General features: G+C 41.8%; 1 pseudogene; it reads right to left on the bottom strand.

Moving 5' to 3' along the window:
- Positions 1–9312: 9312 nt before the first annotated feature.
- LOC139748478 (cytochrome c oxidase subunit 3-like) lies at positions 9313–24016 on the bottom strand (annotated as a pseudogene).
- Positions 24017–25443: the final 1427 nt, after the last annotated feature.

Below are 25443 nucleotides of genomic sequence, written 5' to 3'. Positions count from 1 at the left end.
TGTTTTGAGAGGGTGAAGGCATGTAAGAGCATCAGATTGGGGAAGAGCAGTGGGGTTTTCAGAAGGGGTAGAGGATGTTTTGGATCAGGTTTTTGCTTTAAAGGAATGTATTTTTGAGAAATACTTAAAAAAAGCAATGGTTTTTGTATGTAGATTTTTTGGTTTCTGGAAAGGCATATGAAAAAGAATTGATAGAGATGCTATGTGGAAGGTATTAAGAATATATGGTGTGGGAAAAGTTTTTAAAGAAGCAGTAAAAAGTTTTTATCAAAGGTTTGTAAGGAATGTGTCCCCGGTGTGGGAAAAAAAGGGGAAAGGGGATTGGTTCTCAGTGAATTTTGGTTTTTGGGAGGGGGGGTGTGATGTCCCCAAAGGTTTTTTTAATTTTTTATGGATGGGGTTGTTGGGGAGGTAAATGAAAGGGTTTTGGAAAGAGGGGCAAGTTTTGAATTCTTTTGGGGGATGAGGGGACCCTTGGGAAGTGATTTCAGTTTTTTTCGTTTGATGATACAGGCTTTTTGGTGATTAAATGGGGAAGGAAACTGCAAAAAGCGGGGTGACGGGTTTTGGGTAAAGTGTGTGAAAAGAAGAAAGTTAAGAGTAAATGTGAATAAGAGCAAGGTCATTAGGTGCATTTAGGGTTGAGGGCAAGTAAATTGGGAGGTGGGGTTTTGAAGGGAAAAAAACCTGGAGGAAGTAAAGTGTTTTAGATATCTGGGAGTGGGTTTTTTTTTTGGCCCCAGCAGAAGGGCCATGGAAGTGAAAGTGAATCATGGGGTTTGGGGGAGGGGGAAAAAATTTTTGGGAGCCTTTGAAAAATGTTTGGAAATTGAAAAATTTATTTTCGAAAGAAAAAATGGGTATTTTTAAAAGGAATATTTGGTTCCATCAATTTTAAATATGGTTGCGGGGTGTGGGCTATGGATGAGTTTTTGGGGAGGATTTTTGGGATGTGTGGAAATGGGGTGTTTTGAGGAAAATTTGTGGTTGAGGGGGTTTGATCAAGTAAGTAAGAAGGGTAAGAGAGATTGTGTGGAAAAAAAAGAGTGGGGTTTTTGAGGAGCAGAAGAGGGTGTTTTGAAAGGGTTTTGGTCACATGGAGAGAATGAGTGAGGAAAGATTGAAAAAGAGGATATATGTGTCTGAGCCTGGAGGGAATGAGAAGTGGGAGCCCAAAATTGGAGGGGGGGAAAGAGGAGTGAAAAAGATTTTGATTTTTGAAATTTCACGGCCTGAACTTTGCAGGAGGGTAAAAGGCGTGAAAGGGAATAGAGTAAATTTTGGAAACGATGGGGTTTATACCGGGGTTAAAGTGTTTGGTTCAATGGTTTAAAACCAGGGCATGTGAAGCTTTTTCCTGGTATAAATTAGGGGAAAAGTTTTGGGGGGGCCTGGATGTGCAAAGGGAGCTGGGGTTTCTGTCCCTTTTATACATGACAGCAAAAGAGACTGAGTGTGAACGAATGTGGCCTTTGTTTCCCTTTCCTAGCCTACCTTGGCCATGCGGGGGGGGGGGGTTTTTAGGGGGGGTAGGGAAAAAAGGGCTTTATTTTTCATGGTTTTTTGGGCTGGAATTAAAGGTTTTTTAATTGCGGGTGGGAAAAAAGATGGGAAGGGCCCCAACTATAATTAAATTAAAAATGGAAAGAAAATATTATAAAATTTATTTTCCCTACATGGGGTTAAATTGGTGTATTGGTATATACTTTTTAATTCCCTTTCAAACCTTTCACCCTTTTCCCCCCTGATGTTAGGCCCCCGAAAACACAAAATCTTTTTCACTCCATCCTTTTTCCAAACCCCATTCTGGTCTCCCGCTTCTCGTTCCCTCCACCTCTGACACATACATCCTGTTTTACAATTTACCCCACACATCTCTCTTATCCTTCCCTTTTCTCATTTGATCCCAAAAAAACCCCACTTAGCATGTCCCCAAAAAATTTCATTTTCCAAAAACGGGCCCCCCTCCCCTTTCAACCCAAACCTATCTACATGCCTTGCAAACCTACTCATTTTTGCCCCCGAGATAATGATCTCTCCTTTCACCCATTTTCAGGGGCTACCAAACCTTTGTCCCCCCCCATACCCTGTGAATCACTTTTTAGGCCCTTTCCCTTGTTCCATCTGCTGCTAAATCCCCACCCAAATATGTAAAAAAATTCAGTCCCCAGTTTTTTCTATTCGAAATTACCTCCCAGTTAACTTGTTTCCCCCAACCCTTTCTGAACCCTTTCCAAACCCTTTTCTCTTATTCACACTTACTTCCCGCTTTTTTCTCTTTATACACTTTACCAAACTCAGTCAAACCCGCTTTTTGCAGTTTTTCACCCCAAAACAGCCCCCAGGCTGTATCATCAAAGGGAAAAACAACTGAACCCCTTCCCCAAACTCCCCTCATTCACAACCCGACTGCCTACTTGCCCCCCTTTCCAAAATCTTGCCAATTTACCTCCCTAAACAACCCCATTTCCATAAACAAAGGGAAACCCAAACCCTGGAGAAATCACACACTTCTGCCTAAACCAACATTCACTGGAACCAATCACTTTCCTTTTTCCTGCTCACACATCCTTTTAAACCTCGATAAAAACTTTTCATGCCTAACAACTTGTTTTCCCCACCATATTTTCAAATACCTTCCTCAGAGGATCTCTATAAACTCTATCATATCCTTCCCAGATTCAAAAATGTAATAAAAACCCCATTTGCCTTCTAAGTATTTTCACAACATTTTTCAAACAAACACCTAATCCACACCTCCTCTACCACTTTTGAAAAAACACTGCTCTTCCCCCATCTATGCTCTGTACATGCCTTTTCTAAATTAGTTTAGACTTTCCACTAGAAGGAGGAGGTACTTAGTATACAAAAAAGTTTACCCCCTTATCAGTAGATGCACACGTAAAGGTTTAATAAACACATCGATAAATTCATATGCAGCACTTCAAATCCAAAATGATTATTACATGAGAAGTGGACAGTAAGCCGATATCAGACTTTTTAAAATATTTTCCCAATGATTACAAAATTTGGAAAAAAAGAAAACCATAAGCTGAATCAGCAATAGTGAAAGTGGCTTCAAAATATTTAATGCTTTGAAGGGGCATAAAGTGGTTCCTAATAGAATTGTTAAGAAAAGTCTTTGAATGCTTCCGATTTTTAGACTTATGATAGAATAATGGGTTGTTCTGTTGCTCCGGATAAAATTTAAATAGTTTATTTAGAACGGGGATCTGGAATGGGTTATTGGCTGGTTTTCCGTGGTGGTCACGAGGTTTCCCAATATCAATTGAGGGCATAACTTCTATGAAAAAAAGCTCGAAAAAATGAAAAGAAAAAAAAACCTCTGATACAGTAAATAAAATTATACCTAATCGAAGTCTTTTTAACTACTGATGTGTTAAACCCCTGAAAAATGGCCTTGGGTAACATCTCGTCATCATGAATTGTTAGAATAGTTCAATTACTCCCATAAGAAAGTCTATACCCGTTTCTTTACATCATTTTACAAAAACCGAGAGTATTATTGCTCTAATAGATCGGGTTTGTGGGCATGGTCTTTTGCTTATTAAGTGATAAAGGGTGGAAACTGTGAGAAGATGGATTAAATTATTTCCTTGTGTTAGAAAAAAAAAAAAAAGTTCCTAAACGGTCAATATGTAGGATTGGATAACTCAATAGCTTATTCTAATAGGGGGGAGGATTTGAGAAATCATGAGAATTATAGTAAATTGATGAATCTATATGAGGGGCTGGATTGTCCTAAAGAGTTAGGAGAAGATGGCCCGCAATTATGTTAGCTGCCAATCAAATTGCTATAGTTCGGCCAATTGTTTCTGGTAGATTCAATTAACCCCTTTTTTTTTTTTTTTTTTTTTTGCTTTGTTGCTGTCTCCCGCGTTTGCGAGGTAGCGCAAGGAAACAGACGAAAAAAATGGCCCAACCCACCCCCATACACATGTATATACATACGTCCACACACGCAAATATACATACCTACACAACTTTCCATGGTTTACCCCAGACGCTTCACATACCCCGATTCAATCCACTGACAGCACGTCAACCCCGGTATACCACATCGCTCCAATTCACTCTATTCCTTGCCCTCCTTTCACCCTCCTGCATGTTCAGGCCCCGATCACACAAAATCTTTTTCACTCCATCTTTCCACCTCCAATTTGGTCTCCCTCTTCTCCTCGTTCCCTCCACCTCCGACATATATATCCTCTTGGTCAATCTTTCCTCACTCATTCTCTCCATGTGCCCAAACCATTTCAAAACACCCTCTTCTGCTCTCTCAACCACACTCTTTTCATTTCCACACATCTCTCTTACCCTTACGTTACTTACTCGATCAAACCACCTCACACCACACATTGTCCTCAAACATCTCATTTCCAGCACATCCATCCTCCTGCGCACAACTCTATCCATAGCCCACGCCTCGCAACCATACAACATTGTTGGAACCACTATTCCTTCAAACATACCCATTTTTGCTTTCCGAGATAATGTTCTCGACTTCCACACATTCTTCAAGGCTCCCAGAATTTTCGCCCCCTCCCCCACCCTATGATCCACTTCCGCTTCCATGGTTCCATCCGCTGCCAGATCCACTCCCAGATATCTAAAACACTTCACTTCCTCCAGTTTTTCTCCATTCAAACTCACCTCCCAATTGACTTGACCCTCAACCCTACTGTACCTAATAACCTTGCTCTTATTCACATTTACTCTTAACTTTCTTCTTTCACACACTTTACCAAACTCAGTCACCAGCTTCTGCAGTTTCTCACATGAATCAGCCACCAGCGCTGTATCATCAGCGAACAACAACTGACTCAATTCCCAAACTCTCTCATCCCCAACAGACTTCATACTTGCCCCTCTTTCCAAAACTCTTGCATTCACCTCCCTAACAACCCCATCCATAAACAAATTAAACAACCATGGAGACATCACACACCCCTGCCGCAAACCTACATTCACTGAGAACCAATCACTTTCCTCTCTTCCTACACGTACACATGCCTTACATCCTCGATAAAAACTTTTCACTGCTTCTAACAACTTTCCTCCCACACCATATATTCTTAATACCTTCCACAGAGCATCTCTATCAACTCTATCATATGCCTTCTCCAGATCCATAAATGCTACATACAAATCCATTTGCTTTTCTAAGTATTTCTCACATACATTCTTCAAAGCAAACACCTGATCCACACATCCTCTACCACTTCTGAAACCACACTGCTCTTCCCCAATCTGATGCTCTGTACATGCCTTCACCCTCTCAATCAATACCCTCCCATATAATTTACCAGGAATACTCAACAAACTTATACCTCTGTAATTTGAGCACTCACTCTTATCCCCTTTGCCTTTGTACAATGGCACTATGGACGCATTCCGCCAATCCTCAGGCACCTCACCGTGAGTCATACATACATTAAATAACCTTACCAACCAGTCAACAATACAGTCACCCCCTTTTTTAATAAATTCCACTGCAATACCATCCAAACCTGCTGCCTTGCTGGCTTTCATCTTCCGCAAAGCTTTTACTACCTCTTCTCTGTTTACCAAATCATTTTCCCTAACCCTCTCACTTTGCACACCACCTCGACCAAAACACCCTATATCTGCCACTCTATCATCAAACACATTCAACAAACCTTCAAAATACTCACTCCATCTCCTTCTCACATCACCACTACTTGTTATCACCTCCCCATTTGCGCCCTTCACTGAAGTTCCCATTTGCTCCCTTGTCTTACGCACTTTATATACCTCCTTCCAGAACATCTTTTTATTCTCCCTAAAATTTAATGATACTCTCTCACCCCAACTCTCATTTGCCCTTTTTTTCACCTCTTGCACCTTTCTCTTGACCTCCTGTCTCTTTCTTTTATACGTCTCCCACTCAACTGCATTTTTTCCCTGCAAAAATCGTCCAAATGCCTCTCTCTTCTCTTTCACTAATACTCTTACTTCTTCATCCCACCACTCACTACCCTTTGTAATCAACCCACCTCCCACTCTTCTCATGCCACAAGCATCTTTTGCGCAATCCATCACTGATTCCCTAAATAGATCCCATTCCTCCCCCACTCCCCTTCCATTGTTCTCACCTTTTTCCATTCTGTACTCAGTCTCTCCTGGTACTTCCTCACACAAGTCTCCTTCCCAAGCTCACTTACTCTCACCACCCTCTTCACCCCAACATTCACTCTTTTTTTCTGAAAACCCATACAAATCTTCACCTTAGCCTCCACAAGATAATGATCAGACATCCCTCCAGTTGCACCTCTCAGCACATTAACATCCAAAAGTCTCTCTTTCGCGCGCCTGTCAATTAACACGTAATCCAATAACGCTCTCTGGCCATCTCTCCTACTTACATAAGTATACTTATGTATATCTCGCTTTTTAAACCAGGTATTCCCAATCATCAGTCCTTTTTCAGCACATAAATCTACAAGCTCTTCACCATTTCCATTTACAACACTGAACACCCCATGTATACCAATTATTCCCTCAACTGCCACATTACTCACCTTTGCATTCAAATCACCCATCACTATAACCCGGTCTCGTGCATCAAAACCACTAACACACTCATTCAGCTGCTCCCAAAACACTTGCCTCTCATGATCTTTCTTCTCATGCCCAGGTGCATATGCACCAATAATCACCCATCTCTCTCCATCAACTTTCAGTTTTACCCATATTAATCGAGAATTTACTTTCTTACATTCTATCACGTACTCCCACAACTCCTGTTTCAGGAGTACTGCTACTCCTTCCCTTGCTCTTGTCCTCTCACTAACCCCTGACTTTACTCCCAAGACATTCCCAAACCACTCTTCCCCTTCACCTTTGAGCTTTGTTTCACTCAGAGCCAAAACATCCAGGTTCCTTTCCTCAAACATACTACCTATCTCTCCTTTTTTCACATCTTGGTTACATCCACACACATTTAGGCACCCCAATCTGAGCCTTCGAGGAGTATGAGCACTCCCCGTGTGACTCCTTCTTCTGTTTCCCATTTTAGAAAGTTAAAAAATACAAGGAGGGGAGGATTTCTGGCCCCCCGCTCCCGTCCCCTCTAGTCGCTTTCTACGACACTCGAGGAATGCGTGGGAAGTATTCTTTCACCCCTATCCCCAGGGATAATATACATCAAATTACAGAGGTATAAGTTTATTGAGTATTCCTGGGAAATTATGGGAGGTTATTGATTGAGAGGGTGAAGGCATGTACAGAGCATCAGATTGGGGAAGAGCAGTGTGGTTTCAGAAGTGGTAGAGGATGTGTGGATCAGGTGTTTGCTTTGAGGAATGTATGTGAGAAATACTTAGAAAAGCAAATGGATTTGTATGTAGCATTTATGGATCTGGAAAGGCATATGATAGCAAGTTGATAGAGATGCTCTGTGGAAGGTATTAAGAATATATGGTGTGGGAGGCAAGTTGTTAGAAGCAGTGAAAAGTTTTTATCGAGGATGTAAGGCATGTGTACGTGTAGGAAAAGAGGAAAGTGATTGGTTCTCAGTGAATGTTGGTTTGCGGCTGGGATGCATGATGTCTCCAAGGTTGTTCAATATTTTTATGGATGGGGTTGTTAGGGAGGTGAATGCAAGTGTTTTGGAGAGAGGGGCAAGTATTCAGTCTATTGTGGATGAGAGGGCTTGGGAAGTGAGTCAGTTGTTGTTCGCTGATGATACAGCATTGATGGCTGATTCGGGTGAGAAACTGCAGAAGCTGGTGACTGAGTTTGGTAAAGTGTGTGAAAGAAGAAAGCTGAGAGTGAATGTGAATAAGAGCAAGGTCATTAGGTGCAGTAGGGTTGAGGGACAAGTCAGTTGGGAGGTAAGTTTGAATGTAGAAAAACTGGAGGAAGTGAAGTGTTTTAGATATCTGGGAGTGGATTTGGCAGCAGAAGGGACCATGGAAGTGAAAGTGAATCATAGGGTGGGGGAGGGGGCGAAAGTTCTGGGAGCGTTGAAAAATGTGTGGAAATTGAGAATGTTATCTTGGAAAGCAAAAATGGGTATGTTTGAAGGAATAGTGGTTCCATCAATGTTATATGGTTGCGAGGTGTGGGCTATAGATAGAGTTGTACGGAGGAGGGTGGATGTGCTGGAAATGAGATGTTTGAGGACAATATGTGGTGTGAGGTGGTTTGATCAAGTAAGTAATGAAAGGGTAAGAGAGGTGTGTGGAAATAAAAAGAGTGTGGTTGAGAGAGCAGAAGAGGGTGTTTTGAAATGGTTTGGTCACATGGAGAGAATGAGTGAGGAAAGATTGACCAAGAGGATATATGTGTCTGAGCTGGAGGGAATGAGAAGTGGGAGACCAAATTGGAGGTGGAAAGACGGAGTGAAAAAGATTTTGAGTGATCACGGCCTGAACATGCAGGAGGGTGAAAGGCGTGCAAGGAATAGAGTGAATTGGAACGACGTGGTATACCGGGGTTGACGTGCTGTCAATGGATTAAACCAGGGCATGTGAAGCGTCTGGTATAAACTATGGAAAGTTTTGTGGGGCCTGGATGTGCAAAGGGAGCTGTGGTTTCTGTGCATTATACATGACAGCTAGAGACTGAGTGTGAACGAATGTGGCCTTTGTTCTCTTTTCCTAGCGCTACCTCGCGCACATGCTGGGGTAGGGACTTGTCATTTTCATGTGTGGCGGGGTGGCGACGGGAATTAATATGGGCATATTATGAATTATGTACATGTGTAGATATGTATATATCTGTGTATGTATGTCTGTGTCTCCAACGTTAGCGAGGTAGCGCAAAGTAACAGATGAAGAATGGCCCAACTCACTCACATACACATGTATATACATAAATGCCCACACAGGCACATATATATACCTATACATTTGAACATATACATATATATACTTACACAGACATATACATATATACACATGTGCATATTCATACTTGCTGCCTTCATCCATTCCCATCGCCACCCTGCAACACACGAAATAGCATTCCCCTCCCCCACAAGCGCGCAAGGTAGTGCTAGGAAAAGACAACAAAATTCACATTTGCGTACATTCAGTCTGTAGCTATCATGTGTAATGCACCGAAACCACAGCTCCCTTTCCACTTCCAGGCCTCACAAAACTTTCCATGGTTTACCCCAGATATTTTTCATGCCCTGGTTCAATCCATTGACAGCTCGTCGACCTTGGTATATCACATCATTTCAATTCACTCTATACCTTGCACGCCTTTCACCCTCCTGTATGTTCAGGCCCTGATCACTCAAAATCTTTTTCACTCCATCCTTCCACCTCCATTCTGGTCTCCCGCTTCTCGTTCCCTCCACCTCTGACACATACATCCTGTTTCACAATCACCCCACACATCTCTCTTATCCTTCATTACTCATTTGATCAAAACACCTCACTTAGCATGTCCTCAAACATTTCATTTCCAAACACGTCCACCCTCCTCTGCACAATCCTATCTACATGCCTTGCAAACCTACTCATTTTTGCTCCGAGATAATGATCTCTCCTTTCACACATTCTTCAGTGCTACCAGAACCTTTGTCCCCTCCCATACCCTGTGAATCACTTCAGCTTCCATTGTTCCATCTGCTGCTAAATCCACACCCAAATATGTAAAAACTTCACGTCCTCCAGTTTTTTCTATTCGAACTTACCTCCCAGTTAACTTGTACCTCAACCCTACTGAACCTTACAACCTTACTCTTATTCACACTTACTTCCAGCTTTTTTCTCTCATACACTTTACCAAACTCAGTCACCAGCTTCTGCAGTTTCTCACCCAAATCAGCCACCAGTGCTGTATCATCAACGAACAACAACTGACTCACTTCCCAAGCTCTCTCATTCACAACAGACTGCATACTTGCCCCTCTTTCCAAAACTCTTGCATTCACCTCCTAACAACCCCATCCATAAACAAAGTAAACAACCATGGAGACATCACACACTTCTGCCATAAACCAACATTCACTGAGAACCAATCACTTTCCTCTCTTCCTGCTCACACATGCCTTACATCCTCGATAAAAACTTTTCACTGCTCTAACAACTTGCTTCCCACACCATATATTCTTAATACCTTCCTCAGAGGATCTCTATCAACTCTATCATATGCCTTCTCCAGATTCATAAATGCTACATACAAATCCATTTGCTCTTCTAAGTATTTCTCACATACATTTTTCAAAACAAACACCTAATCCACACCTCCTCTACCACTTTTGAAACAACACTGCTCTTCCCCAGTCTGATGCTCTGTACATGCCTTTTCTAAATTAGTTTAGACTTTCCACTTAGAAGGAGGAGGTACTTAGTATACTAAAAAGTTTATCCCCCTTATCAGTAGATGCACACGTAAAGGATTAATCAAACTACATCGATGAAATGTCAGTATGCAGCAGCTTCAAATCCAAAATGATTATTACATGAGAAGTGGCACATGTAAAGCCGATATAAGCAGACTCTTAAAAATAATGTTCCAATGATTACATGGAGACCATGTAATCCAGTTGCTACAAAAAAAGTAGAACCATAAGCTGAATCAGCAATAGTGAAAGTGGCTTCAAAATATTCTAATGCTTGAAGGGCAGTAAAGTAGGTTCCTAATAGAATTGTTAAGAAAAGTCTTTGAATCGCTTCCGAGTGTTTAGACTCTATGATAGAATAATGGGCTCATGTTACTGTTGCTCCGGATGAAATTAAGATAGTTGTATTTAGAACAGGGATCTGGAATGGGTTATATGGCTGGATTCCAGCTGGTGGTCACGAGGTTCCAATATCAATTGTAGGGCATAATCTTCTATGAAAAAAGCTCGAAAAAATGAAAAGAAAAATAAAACCTCTGATACAGTAAATGAAATTATACCTAATCGAAGGTCTTTTCTAACTACTGATGTGTGTAAACCCTGATAAATGGCCTCTCGGCTAACATCTCGTCATCATTGAATTGTTAGAATAGTTCTAATTACTCCCATAAGAGAAGTCTGATACCAGTTTCTTGACATCATTTTACTAACCGAGTAGTATTATTGCTCTAATAGATCGGGTTAGTGGTCATGGTCTTTTGCTTATTAAGTGATAAGGGTGGAATCTGTGAGAAGATGGCATTAGTTGATTTCTCTTGTGTAGAGAGTTCCTAGAACGGTCAATATGTAGGATTGGATAACTACAATAGCTTATTCTAATAGGAGGAGGATTTGAGAAATCATGAGAATTGATAGTAAAGTTGATGAATCTATATGAGGGCTGGATTGTCCTAAGAGAGTTAGGAGAAGATGGCCTGCAATTATGTTAGCTGCCAATCAAATTGCTATAGTTCATGGCCGAATTGTTTCTGGTAGATTCAATTACAGTTTTTTTTTTTTTTTTTTTTTTGCTTTGTCACTGTCTCCCGCGTTTGCGAGGTAGCGCAAGGAAACAGACGAAAGAAATGGCCCAACCCACCCCCATACACATGTATATACATACACATCCACACACGCAAATATACATACCTACACAGCTTTCCATGGTTTACCCCAGACGCTTCACATGCCCTGATTCAATCCACTGACAGCACGTCAACCCCGGTATACCACATCGCTCCAATTCACTCTATTCCTTGCCATCCTTTCACCCTCCTGCATGTTCAGGCCCCGATCACACAAAATCTTTTTCACTCCATCTTTCCACTTCCAATTTGGTCTCCTTCTTCTCCTCGTTCCCTCCACCTCCGACACATATATCCTCTTGGTCAATCTTTCCTCACTCATTCTCTCCATGTGCCCAAACCATTTCAAAACACCCTCTTCTGCTCTCTCAACCACACTCTTTTTATTTCCACTCATCTCTCTCACCCTTACGTTACTTACTCGATCAAACCACCTCACACCACACATTGTCCTCAAACATCTCATTTCCAGCACATCCATCCTCCTGCGCACAACTCTATCCATAGCCCACGCCTCGCAACCATACAACATTGTTGGAACCACTATTCCTTCAAACATACCCATTTTTGCTTTCCGAGATAATGTTCTCGACTTCCACACATTCTTCAAGGCTTCCAGAATTTTCGCCCCCTCCCCCACCCTATGATCCACTTCTGCTTCCATGGTTCCATCCGCTGCCAGATCCACTCCCAGATATCTAAAACACTTCACTTCCTCCAGTTTTTCTCCATTCAAACTCACCTCCCAATTGACTTGACCCTCAACCCTACTGTACCTAATAACCTTGCTCTTATTCACATTTACTCTTAACTTTCTTCTTTCACACACTTTACCAAACTCAGTCACCAGCTTCTGCAGTTTCTCACATGAATCAGCCACCAGCGCTGTATCATCAGCGAACAACAACTGATTCACTTCCCAAGCTCTCTCATCCCCAACAGACTTCATACTTGCCCCTCTTTCCAAAACTCTTGCATTCACCTCCCTAACAACCCCATCCATAAACAAATTAAACAACCATGGAGACATCACACACCCCTGCCGCAAACCTACATTCACTGAGAACCAATCACTTTCCTCTCTTCCTACCCGTACACATGCCTTACATCCTCGATAAAAACTTTTCACTGCTTCTAACAACTTGCCTCCCACACCATATATTCTTAATACCTTCCACAGAGCATCTCTGTCAACTCTATCATATGCCTTCTACAGATCCATAAATGCTACATACAAATCCATTTGCTTTTCTAAGTATTTCTCACATACATTCTTCAAAGCAAACACCTGATCCACACATCCTCTACCACTTCTGAAACCACACTGCTCTTCCCCAATCTGATGCTCTGTACATGCCTTCACCCTCTCAATCAATATCCTCCCATATAATTTACCAGGAATACTCAACAAACTTATACCTCTGTAATTTGAGCACTCACTCTTATCCCCTTTGCCTTTGTACAATGGCACTATGCATGCATTCCGCCAATCCTCAGGCACCTCACCATGAGTCATACATACATTAAATAACCTTACCAACCAGTCAACAATACAGTCACCCCCTTTTTTAATAAATTCTACTGCAATACCATCCGAACCTGCTGCCTTGCCAGCTTTCATCTTCCGCATAGCTTTTACTACCTCTTCTCTGTTTACCAAATCATTTTCCCTAACCCTCTCACTTTGCACACCACCTCGACCAAAACACCCTATATCTGCCACTCTATCATCAAACACATTCAACAAACCTTCAAAATACTCATTCCATCTCCTTCTCACATCACCACTACTTGTTATCACCTCCCCATTTGCGCCCTTCACTGAAGTTCCCATTTGCTCCCTTGTCTTACGCACTTTATTTACCTCCTTCCAGAACATCTTTTTATTCTCCCTAAAATTTAATGATACTCTCTCACCCCAACCTCTTGCACCTTTCTCTTGACCTCCTGTCTCTTTCTTTTATACATCTCCCACTCAATTGCATTTTTTCCCTGCAAAAATCGTCCAAATGCCTCTCTCTTCTCTTTCACTAATACTCTTACTTCTTCATCCCACCACTCACTACCCTTTCTAATCAACCCACCTCCCACTCTTCTCATGCCACAAGCATCTTTTGTGCAATCCATCACTGATTCCCTAAATACATCCCATTCCTCCCCCACTCCCCTTACTTCCATTATGAAAGGTATTAGAATTCTTGGTGTTCCCTGAGGTATTAAATGGGAAATTTATGTTGAGTATGTTTAAACCAAGCTCACTTACTCTCTTCACCCCAACATTCTCTCTTCTTTTCTGAAAACCCCTACAAAGCTTCACCTTCGCTTCCACAAGATAATGATCAGACATCCCTCCAGTTGCACCTCTCAGCACATTAACATCCAAAAGTCTCTCTTTCGCGCGCCTATCAATTAACACGTAATCCAATAACGCTCTCTGGCCATCTCTCCTACTTACATACATATAATTATGTATATCTCGCTTTTTAAACCAGGTATTCCCAATCACCAGTCCTTTTTCAGCACATAAGTCTACAAGCTCTTCACCATTTCCATTTACAACACTGAACACCCCATATATACCAATTATTCCCTCAACTGCCACATTACTCACCTTTGCATTCAAATCACCCATCACTATAACCCGGTCTTGTGCATCAAAACCACTAACACACTCATTCAGCTGCTCCCAAAACACTTGCCTCTCATGATCTTTCTTCTCATGCCCAGGTGCATATGCACCAATAATCACCCATCTCTCTCCATCCACTTTCAATTTTACCCATATCAATCTAGAATTTACTTTCTTATACTCTATCACATACCCCCACCACTCCTGTTTCAGGAGTAGTGCTACTCCTTCCCTTACTCTTGTCCTCTCACTAACCCCTGACTTTACTCACAAGGCATTCCCAAACCACTCTTCCCCTTTACCCTTGAGCTTTGTTTCACTCAGAGCCAAAACATGCAGGTTCCTTTGCTCAAACATACTACCTATCTCTCCTTTTTTCTCATCTTGGTTATATCCACACACATTTAGACACCCCAATCTGAGCCTTCGAGGAGGATGAGCACTCCCCGCGTGACTCCTTCTGTTTCCCCTTTTAGAAAGTTAAAATGCTAGGAGGGGAGGGTTTCTGGACCCCCGTTCCCGCCCCCTTTAGTCGCCTTCTACGACACGTGAGGAATGCGTGGGAAGTATTCTTTCTCCCCTATCCCCAGGGGAGGAAGTACCAGGAGAGACTGAGTACAGAATGGAAAAAGGTGAGAACAAAGGAGGTAAGGGGAGTGGGGGAGGAATGGGATGTATTTAGGGAAGCAGTGATGGCTTGCGCAAAAGATGCTCGTGGCATGAGAAGCGTGGGAGGTGGGTTGATTAGAAAGGGTAGTGAGTGGTGGGATGAAGAAGTAAGATTATTAGTGACAGAGAACAGAGAGGCATTTGGACGATTTTTGCAGGGAAAAAATGCAAATGAGTGAGAGATGTATAAAAGAAAGAGGCAGGAGGTCAAGAGGAAGGTGCAAGAGGTGAAAAAGAGGGCAAATGAGAGTTGGGGTGAGAGAGTATCATTAGATTTTAGGGAGAATAAAAAGATGTTTTGGAAGGAGGTAAATAAAGTGCATAAGACAAGGGAGCAAATGGGAACTTCAGTGAAGAGGGCTAATAGGGAGGTGATAACAAGTAGTGGTGATGTGAGAAGGAGATGGAATAAGTATTTTGAAGGTTTGTTGAATGTGTTTGATGACAGAGTGGCAGATATAGGGTGTTTTGGTCGAGGTGGTGTGCAAAGTGAGAGGGTTAGGGAAAATGATTTGGTAAACAGAGAAGAGGTAGTAAAAGCTTTGCGGAAGATGAAAGCCAGCAAGGCAGCAGGTTTGGATGGTATTGCAGTGGAATTTATTAAAAAAGGGGTGACTGTATTGTTGACTGGTTGGTAAGGTTATTTAATGTATGTATGACTCATGGTGAGGTGCTTGAGGATTGGCGGAATGCTTGCATAGTGCCATTGTACAAAGGCAAAGGGGATAAGAGTGAGTGCTCAAATTACAGAGGTATAAGTTTGTTGAGTATTCCTGGTAAATTATATGGGAGGGTATTGATTGAGAGGGTGAAGGCATGTACAGAGCATCAGATTGGGGAAGAGCAGTGTGGTTTCAGAAGTGATAGAGGATGTGTGGATCAGGTGTTTGCTTTGAAGAATGTATGTGAGAAATACTTAGAAAAGCACATGGATTTGTATGTAGCAGTTATGGATCTGGACAAGGCATATGATAGAATTGATAGAGATGCTATGTGGAAGGTATTAAGAATATATGGTGTGGGAGGCAAGTTGTTAGAAGCAGTGAAAAGTTTTTATCGAGGATGTAAGGCATGTGTACGTGTAGGAAGAGAGGAAAGTGATTGGTTCTCAGTGAATGTAGGTTTGCGGCAGGGGTGTGTGATGTCTTCATGGTTGTTTAATTTGTTTATGGATGGGGTTGTTAGGGAGGTGAATGCAAGAGTTTTGGAAAGAGGGGCAAGTATGCAGTCTGTTATGGATCAGAGAGCATGGGAAGTGAGTCAGTTGTTCGCTGATGATACAGCACTGGTGGCTGATTCATGTGAGAAACTGCAGAAGCTGGTGACTGAGTTTGGTAAAGTGTGTGAAAGAAGAAAGTTAAGAGTAAATGTGAATAAGAGCAAGGTTATTAGGTACAGTAGGGTTGAGGGTCAAGTCAGTTGTGAGGTAAGTCTGAATGGAGAAAAACTGGAGGAAGTAAAGTGTTTTAGATATCTGGTAGTGGATCTGGCAGCGGATGGAACCATGGAAGCGGAAGTGAATCATAGGGTGGGGGAGGGGGCGAAAATTCTGGGAGCCTTGAAGAATGTTTGGAAGTTGAGAACATTATCTCAGAAAGCAAAAGTGGGTATGTTTGAAGGAATAGTGGTTCCAACAATGATGTATGGTTGCGAGGTGTGGGCTATGGATAGAGTTGTGCGCAGGAGGGTGGATGTGCTTGAAATGAGATGTTTGAGGACAATATGTGGTGTGAGGTGGTTTGATCGAGTAAGTAATGTAAAGGTAAGAGAGATGTTTGGAAATAAAAAGAGTGTGGTTGAGAGAGCAGAAGAGGGTGTTTTGAAATGGTTTGGTCACATGGAGAGAATGAGTGAGGAAAGATTGATCAAGAGGATATATGTGTCAGAGTGTGGTTGAGAGAGCAGAAGAGGGTGTTTTGAAATGGTTTGGTCACATGGAGAGAATGAGTGAGGAAAGATTGACCAAGAGGATATATGTGTCAGAGGTGGAGGGAACGAGGAGAAGTGGGAGACCAAATTGGTGGTGGAAAGATGGAGTGAAAAAGATTTTGAGTGATCAGGGCCAGAACATGCAGGAGGGTGAAAGGCGTGCAAGGAATAGAGTGAATTGGAACAATGTTTTATGCTGGGGTCGACGTGCTGTCAATGGATTGAACCAGGGCATGTGAAGCATCTGGGGTAAACCATGGAAAGTTCTGTGGGGCCTGGATGTGGAAAGGGAGCTGTGGTTTCGGTGCATTATTACATGACAGCTAGAGACTGAGTGTGAACAAATGGGGCCTTTCTTGTCTTTTCCTAGCGCTACCTCGCACACATGAGGGGGGAGGGGGTTGTTATTCCATGTGTGGCAAGGTGGCGATGGGAATAAATAAAGGCAGATAGTATGAATTATGTACATGTGTATATATGTATATGTGTGTGTGTATATATATGTGTACATTGAGATGTATAGGTATGTATATTTGCGTGTGTGGACTTGTATGTATATACATGTGTATTTGGGTGGGTTGGGCCATTCTTTCGTCTGCTTCCTTGCGCTACCTCGCTAACGCGGGAGACAGCGACAAAACAAAATAAATAAATAAAATAATGTTTAAACCAACTGTAAACCATTAGAGTCACTCAAATTGGAGGTATTAATGAGAGAGTTATAGCAATGTGACTTTATCTGTTGAAGATATAAGGCAAGAGGCCTAAAGAATTTTTAAATCAAACCAATCTAAAAAGCGAAGTTATGATTAGTGTGACTGCGATGAGTGAATTCAGTAATAATGACTTTAATTTGTTGTGGAGAGTCTGCCTCAATTCTGATCAAATACCTAATCATCAAGAAGGCAAAGCTCAATAGGATATTGGCAAAAATAGAATTCCAATAAATGTGGATAATCAGTCTAAAGGAATTGAAAATAAACTAAACGGTCCAAAGATAGAAAATAGTCTAATTATCATTTTCAATTTTCAAATTTTTTTGTTTGCTCAGGAAAAATATAAGTTTTTTGGCTGGAGAAATGAAATAATGAAGGATGGTAAACAGAGCTAAACTAGTGATGAATATCATGAATAAGTTTAATCATATTAGAGGTCTTATTTGCAGCATTGAAAAATGTCCTTAAAACTACTCAATCTTTACAAACTTGCATTATAATTTAACTAATTTTTTGGTATCTTAATCATCTGAGTTATCTAGGTACCATAATAGGTTTAAAAGACCTACACTTGTATCAGTCATCAGGTGAATCTTTTCTTGAAGTTGCTACTCATGATGAAAGTGAATTGGTAGAAATTGATTTAACTACAGTAGTTATAAATCTATGATTGGCTCCGCAAATCTCTGAACATTGACCAAAGAATAAACCTGGTCGTGAAACTATGAAGCTTACAGGTACAGCGTCTTTTACTCCTGAAGACGGAACTGCTCGTGAGTGAATTACATAAGCTGTGGTTACTAAAATTCGAATTTGTTTATCCATAGGATTTTCCATTTGGTTATTTACATTGAGAAGATGATATCCAAATTGTTCTAAGTCATTAGAGGGGGTCACATAAGAGTCAAATTCTAGTACTGTGAAGATGGAATATTTGTATCTTCAATACCACTGATGACCTACGGTCTTAATAGTTAACCTGGGTGAGTTTATATCATCTAGGAGATAAAGTAGTCGAAGAGATGGAAGTGCAATGATTACTAAGATAATTGCTGGTAAAATAGTCAGGTCATCTCAATTGTTTCATTTTCAAGTAAAAATCGGTTAGTTAAAACGTTAAATGATAACAATGCTATCGTGTAGCCCACTAATGAGGTAATTACAATTAGAATGATTATGGTATCATTGTAGAAGAAAATTAGCTGCGCTATTAGGGGAGAGGCTCTGTTTTGAAATCCTAAATGCCTTCATGTTGCCATTAATTCTAAGAAAAGAAATTTTTCATGCCAGGAACTTAAATCCTGTGCATTATTCTGCCACTTTACATACATTGAATATCCTCACCAACCAGTCAACAACACAGTCAACCCCTTTTTTAATAAATTCCACTGCAAATCATCCAAAACCGCTGCCTTGCTGGCTTTCATCTTCTGCAAAGCTCTCACTACTACTTCTCTGTTTACCAAATCATTCTCCCTAATCCTCTCACTTCGCACATCACCTCGACCAAAACACCTTATATCTACCAATCTATCATTTAACACAATCAACAAACCTTCAAAATACTCACTTCATCTCCTTCTCACATCACCACTACTTATCACCTCCCCATTATCCCCTTCACTGATGTTCCCATTTGTTTCCTTGTCTTACGCACTATATATACCTCCTTCCAAAACATCTTTTTATTCTCCCTAAAATTTAATGATACTCTCTCACCCCAACTCTCATTTGCCCTCTTTTTCACCTCTTGCATGCTTCTCTTGACCTCATGCCTCTTTTATACATCTCCCAGTCATTTGCATTATTTCCCTGTAAAAATCGTCCAAATGCCTCTCTCTTCTCTTTCACTAATAATCTAACTTCTTCATCCCACCACTCACTACCCTTTCTAATCTGTCCACCTCCCTTGCTTCTCATGCCACAAGCATCTTTTGCGCAAGCCATCACTACTTTCCTAAATAAATCCCATTCCTCCCCCACTCCCCTTATGTCCTTTGTTCTCACCCTTTTCCATTCTGTACTCGGTCTCTCTTGGTACTTCCTCACACAAGTCTCCTTCCCAAGCTCACTTACTCTCACCACCCTCTTCACCCCAATATTCTCTCTTCTTTTCTGAAAACCTCTACCAATCTTCACCTTCGCCTCCAGAAGATAATGATCAGACATCCCTCCAGATGCACCTTTCAGCACATTAACATCCAAAAGTCTCTCTTTCACACGCCTATCAATTAACACGCAATCATATAGAGCTCTGGCCATCTCTCCTACTTACATACATATACTTATGTATATCTCCTTATTTAAACCAGGTATTCTCAATCACCAGTTCTTTTTCAGCACATAAATCTACAAGCTCTTCACCATTTCTATTTACAACACTGAATACCCTAGGTACGCCAATTATTCCCTCAACTGCCACATTGCTCACCTTTGCATGCAAGTTACCCATCACTATAACCTGGTCTCGTGCATCAAAGTTACTAATACACTCACTCACTCAGCTGCTCCCAAAACACTTGCCTCTCATGATCTTTCTTCTCATTGCCAGGTGCATATGCACCAATAATCACCCATCTCTCTCTATCCACTTTCAGTTTTACCCATATCAATCTAGAGTTTACTTTCTTACACTCTCTCACATACTACCATCACTCCTGTTTCAGGAGTAGTGCTACTCCTTCCCTTGCTCTTGTCCTCTCACTAACCCCTGACTTTACTCCCAAGACATTCCCAAACCACTCTTCCCTTTTACCCTTGAGCTTCGTTTCACTCAGAGCCAAAACACCCAGGTTCCTTTCCTCAAACATACTACCTATCTCTCCTTTTTCTCATCTTGGTTACATCCACACACATTTAGACACCCCAATCTGAGCCTTCGAGGAGGATGAGCACTCCCCGCGTGACTCCATCAGTTTCCCCTTATATTAATACTTGCTGCTTTCGTCTCTTCCAGTCACTACCTGCCACATAGGAAATAGCCTGTCCCTCCCCTTACAGCGACTTACCTCCAGAAAAAGACATTAAATAGGCCACATTAGCTCACACTCAGTCTCTAGTTGTCATGTGTAATGCACCGAACCAAAGCTCCCTTTGCACATCCAGGCCCCACATATCTTTCCATGGTTTACCCCATACTCTTCACATGCCCTGGTTCATTCCATGCATAAATGCCCATACATGCATATATACATATTTATTTATTTTTTATTTTACTTTGTCGCTGTCTTCCCCGTTAGCGAGGTAGCGCAAGGAAACAGATGAAAGAATGGCCCAACCTACCCACATACACATGTATATACATACATGTCCACACATGCAAATATACATACCAATACATCTCAATGTACACATATATTTACACACACAGACATATACATATATACACATGTACATAATTCATATTTTCTGCCTTTATTTATTCCCATCGCCACCTCGCCACACATGGAATAACAACCCCCTCACTCCCTCATGTGTGCGAGGTAGTGCTAGGAAAAACAACAAAGGCCCCATTCGTTCACACTCAGTCTCTAGCTGCCATGTAATAATGCACTGAAACCACAGCTCCCTTTCCACATCCAGGCCACACAGAACTTTCCATGGTTTACCCCAGACACTTCACATGCCCTGGTTCAATCCATTGACAGCACGTCGACCCCGGTATACCACATCATTCCAATTCACTCTATTCCTTGCACGTCTTTCACCCTCCTGCATGTTCAGGCCCCGATCACTCAAAATCTTTTTCACTCCATCTTTCCACCTCCAATTTGGTCTCCCACTTCTCCTCATTCCTTCCACCTCCGACACATATATCCTCTTGGTCAATCTTTCCTCACTCATTCTCTCCATGTGACCAAACCATTTCAAAACACCCTCTTCTTCTCTCTCAACCACACTCTTTTTATTTCCACACATCTCTCTTACCCTTACATTCCTTACTCCATCAAACCACCTCACACCACATATTGTCCTCAGACATCTCATTTCCAGCACATCCACCCTCCTATGCACAACTCTATCCATAGCCCACGCCTCGCAGCCATACAACATTGTTGGAACCACTATTCCTTCAAACATACCCATTTTTGCTTTCCGAGATAATGTTCTCGACTTCCAAACATTCTTCAAGGCTCCCAGAATTTTCGCCCCCTCCCCCTTCCTATGATTCACTTTCTCTTCCATGGTTGCTTCCGCAGCCAGATCCACTCCCAGATATCTAAAACACTTCACTTCCTCCAGTTTTTCTTCATTCAGACTTACCTCCCAATTGACTTGACCCTCAACCCTACTGTATCTAATAACCTTGCTCTTATTCACATTTACTCTTAACTTTCTTCTTTCACACACTTTACCAAACTCAGTCACCAGCTTCTGCAGTTTCTCACATGAATCAGCCACCAGTGCTGTATCATCAGCGAACAACAACTGACTCACTTCCCAAGCTCTCTCATCCACAACAGACTGCATACTTGCCCCTCTTTCCAAAACTCTTGCATTCACCTCCCTAACAACCCCATCCATAAACAAATTAAACAACCATTGAGCCATCACACACCCCTGCCGCAAACCTACATTCACTGAGAACCAATCACTTTCCTCTCTTCCTACACGTACACATGCCTTACATCCTCGATAAAAACTTTTCACTGCTTCTAAAAACTTGCCTCCCACACCATATATTCTTAATACCTTCCACAGAGCATCTCTATCAACTCTATCATATGCCTTCTCCAGATTCATAAATGCTACATACAAATCCATTTGCTTTTCTAAGTATTTCTCACATACATTCTTCAAAGCAAACACCTGATCCACACATCCTCTACCACTTCTGAAACCACACTGCTCTTCCCCAATCTGATGCTCTGTACATGCCTTCACCCTCTCAATCAATACCCTCCCATATAATTTACCAGGAATACTCAACAAATTTATACCTCTGTAATTTGAGCGCTCACTTTTATCCCCTTTGCCTTTGTACAATGGCAGCATGCAAGCATTCCGCCAGTCCTCAGGCACCTCACCATGAATCATACATACATTAAATAACCTTACCAACCAGTCAACAATACAGTCATCCCCTTTTTTAATAAATTCCACTGCAATACCATCCAAACCTACTGCCTTGCCGGCTTTCATCTTCAGCAAAGCTTTTACTACCTCTTCTCTGTTTACCAAATCATTTTCCCTAACCCTCTCACTTTGCACACCATCTCGACCAAAACACCCTATATCTGCCACTCTATCATCAAACACATTCAACAAACCTTCAAAATACTCACTCCATCTCCTTCTCACATCACCACTACTTGTTCTCACCTCCCCATTAGCCCCCTTCACTGAAGTTCCCATTTGCTCCCTTGTCTTACACACTTTATTTACCTCCTTCCAAAACATCTTTTTATTCTCCCTAAAATTTAATGATACTCTCTCACCCCAACTCTCATTTGCCCTATTTTTCACCTCTTGCACCTTTCTCTTGACCTCCTGCCTCTTTCTTTTATACATCTCCAACTCATTTGCATTTTTCCCCTGTAAAAATCATCCAAATGCCTCTCTCTTCTCTTTCACTAATAATCTTACTTCTTCATCCCACCACTCACTACCTTTTCTAATCAACCCACCTCCCACGCTTCTCATGCCACAAGCATCTTTTGCGCAAGCCATCACTGCTTCCCTAAACACATCCCATTCCTCCCCCACTCCCCTTACCTCCTTTGTTCTCACCTTTTTCCATTCTGTACTCAGTCTCTCCTGGTACTTCCTCACACAAGTCTTCTTCCCAAGCTCACTTACTCTCACCACTCTCTTCACCCCAACATTCTCTCTTCTTTTCTGAAAACCCCTACAAAGCTTCACCTTCGCCTCCACGAGATAATGATCAGACATCCCTCCAGTTGCACCTCTCAGCACATTAACATCCAAAAGTCTCTCTTTCGCGCCCCTATCAATTAACATGTAATCCAATAACGTTCTCTGGCCATCTCTCCTACTTACATACGTATACTTATGTATGTCTTGCTTTTTAAACCAGGCATTCCCAATCACCAGTCCTTTTTCAGCACATAAATCTACAAGCTCTTCACTATTTCCATTTATAGCACTGAACACCCCATGTATATCAATTATTCCCTCAACTCCACATTACTCACCTTTGCATTCAAATCACCCATCACTATAACCCGGTCTTGTGCATCAAAACCACTAACACACTCATTCAGCTGCTCCCAAAATACTTGCCTCTCATGATCTTTCTTCTCATGCCCAGGTGCATATGCACCAATAATCACCCATCTCTCTCCATCAACTTTCAGTTTTACCCACATCAATCTAGAATTTACTTTCTTACACTCTATAACATACTCCCACAACTCCTGTTTCAGGAGTAGTGCTACTCCTTCCCTTACTCTTGTCCTCTCACTAACCCCTGACTTTACTCCCAAGACATTCCCAAACCACTCTTCCCCTTTACCCTTGAGCTTCGTTTCACTCAGAGCCAAAACATCCAGGTTCCTTTGCTCAAACATACTACCTATCTCTACTTTTTTCTCATCTTGGTTATATCCACACACATTTAGACACCCCAATCTGAGCCTTCAAGGAGGATGAGCACTCCCCGCGTGACTCCAAAAAATATCCCCCCCCTTTTGGGGATTGTATTTCCCTTCTCTTGTTTCCTAAAAAAAATAAAAAAAACTTCCCACTCCCCTTATGTCCTTTGTTCTCACCCTTTTCCATTCTGTACTCGGTCTCTCTTGGTACTTCCTCACACAAGTCTCCTTCCCAAGCTCACTTACTCTCACCACCCTCTTCACCCCAATATTCTCTCTTCTTTTCTGAAAACCTCTACCAATCTTCACCTTCGCCTCCAGAAGATAATGATCAGACATCCCTCCAGATGCACCTTTCAGCACATTAACATCCAAAAGTCTCTCTTTCACACGCCTATCAATTAACACGCAATCATATAGAGCTCTGGCCATCTCTCCTACTTACATACATATACTTATGTATATCTCCTTATTTAAACCAGGTATTCTCAATCACCAGTTCTTTTTCAGCACATAAATCTACAAGCTCTTCACCATTTCTATTTACAACACTGAATACCCTAGGTACGCCAATTATTCCCTCAACTGCCACATTGCTCACCTTTGCATGCAAGTTACCCATCACTATAACCTGGTCTCGTGCATCAAAGTTACTAATACACTCACTCACTCAGCTGCTCCCAAAACACTTGCCTCTCATGATCTTTCTTCTCATTGCCAGGTGCATATGCACCAATAATCACCCATCTCTCTCTATCCACTTTCAGTTTTACCCATATCAATCTAGAGTTTACTTTCTTACACTCTCTCACATACTACCATCACTCCTGTTTCAGGAGTAGTGCTACTCCTTCCCTTGCTCTTGTCCTCTCACTAACCCCTGACTTTACTCCCAAGACATTCCCAAACCACTCTTCCCTTTTACCCTTGAGCTTCGTTTCACTCAGAGCCAAAACACCCAGGTTCCTTTCCTCAAACATACTACCTATCTCTCCTTTTTCTCATCTTGGTTACATCCACACACATTTAGACACCCCAATCTGAGCCTTCGAGGAGGATGAGCACTCCCCGCGTGACTCCATCAGTTTCCCCTTATATTAATACTTGCTGCTTTCGTCTCTTCCAGTCACTACCTGCCACATAGGAAATAGCCTGTCCCTCCCCTTACAGCGACTTACCTCCAGAAAAAGACATTAAATAGGCCACATTAGCTCACACTCAGTCTCTAGTTGTCATGTGTAATGCACCGAACCAAAGCTCCCTTTGCACATCCAGGCCCCACATATCTTTCCATGGTTTACCCCATACTCTTCACATGCCCTGGTTCATTCCATGCATAAATGCCCATACATGCATATATACATATTTATTTATTTTTTATTTTACTTTGTCGCTGTCTTCCCCGTTAGCGAGGTAGCGCAAGGAAACAGATGAAAGAATGGCCCAACCTACCCACATACACATGTATATACATACATGT

This window comes from Panulirus ornatus, unplaced genomic scaffold, assembly GCF_036320965.1.
Source record: "Panulirus ornatus isolate Po-2019 unplaced genomic scaffold, ASM3632096v1 CTG_4681_pilon, whole genome shotgun sequence".
NCBI lineage: Eukaryota > Metazoa > Arthropoda > Malacostraca > Decapoda > Palinuridae > Panulirus > Panulirus ornatus.
The sequence above is the reverse complement of the archived record's forward strand: the minus strand, read 5'-3'. Positions and strand labels throughout refer to the sequence as shown.